The sequence below is a fragment of the Marmota marmota genome, unplaced genomic scaffold, assembly GCF_001458135.2.
Source record: "Marmota marmota marmota unplaced genomic scaffold, marMar, whole genome shotgun sequence".
In the NCBI taxonomy this organism is placed as follows: domain Eukaryota; kingdom Metazoa; phylum Chordata; class Mammalia; order Rodentia; family Sciuridae; genus Marmota; species Marmota marmota.
This window is the reverse complement of record NW_026000243.1, coordinates 6,561,827-6,563,119: the sequence shown is the minus strand read 5'-3', so window position 1 is coordinate 6,563,119 and position 1,293 is coordinate 6,561,827. Positions and strand designations below refer to the sequence as shown.

At 34.2% G+C, this 1,293-nt stretch overlaps 1 pseudogene; it reads left to right on the top strand.

The window, feature by feature from the left end:
• The first annotated feature begins 219 nt into the window (after positions 1-219).
• On the top strand, positions 220-973 carry LOC125614040 (annotated as a pseudogene).
• The last annotated feature ends 320 nt before the right edge of the window (positions 974-1,293 follow it).

Here is a 1,293-nt window from a genome sequence, read left to right as displayed (position 1 = left end):
AGAATATCATGCTAAGCGAAAAAAGCCAACCCCCACAAAACAAAATCTGAATGTTTTCTCTGATATGCAGATGCTATTTCACAATAAGGGGGGGTGTGGTGGGAAGAATAGAGGTATTTTGTACTAGGCACAGGGGAGTGAAGAGAGGGGAGGGGATATGAGGGGAGGAAGGATAGTAGAATGAATTGGACATTATTACCCATGTACATACATGATTACATGACTGGTATAATTCTATACCATGCACAACCAGAAGAATGATGTGTCAAAATGTGTCCTACTGTCATGTATAATTAATTAGAACAAGTAAAAAAAATGTAAAGAAACTTTTGCGTTTTGAAAGATACACTTGAGCAAATAAAAAAGACATACCAGACTAGGAGAAAATACCATACATATGGTATTATATATGATATATTCATAATATTTTCTTATATATGAAAAACCTATATATACAATATAAAAAGAACTCTCATAATTTAATAAATAATAACAAAAGGATTTAATAAAAAAAATGGGTGAAAGATTTGAATGACATTTCACCAAAGAAGATATGTTAATGGCTAATAATCACATGTAAATAATCCACTCATCAAACTAAAGGCAAACTAAAACCACAATTAGGACAAGAAGTGGGTGGCTGGAGGTGTCTGCACAGAGGATGACAGTCTGAGACATCATTGCCAAACTGGGAACTGGAGTGATAGCCGAGACTGACCCCTAGACTGTGCAGGACCTCACCTCAGTGGTGCAGACAGTCCTGCAGCAGATGCAAGATGAATTTTAGGCCATGTCTGACCAGATCATTGGAAGACTTGATGAAATGAGTGGTTGCATTGATGATCTGGAGAAAAACATTACAGGCCTCCTGACACAGGCAGGGGTGGAAGAACTTCAAGGCAAAAACAAGATACCTGCTACACAAGAGAGTTGAAGGTTGCTAATTATCTCGAATACCATATTTTTAAGCCAAGAGAAGACTGAATGGCTTTTTACAATTTTTTTTTTTTTTTGCAACTAAGAGTAGACAGGTTTTTATACTATAGTGCATTCTTTTCATATATTATCTAATTAGTTTTTAGAGTGATTTTTTCCCCTAAGTTTCTTAAACATGGTATCTTCCCATCTTGGAACTTGGTCAATTGTGCTCTTAATATTAAACATTAGAATGCATAAAATTGTCAAAAATTTTAGTGTATTTTGTGAAGTCATTTTTTCTGCCATTCTTTTGTAGTAGTTGCTGTTTGAAAAAAATGTTGCTGAATAATTTTTTTTTATTAAATAAGTAATAAA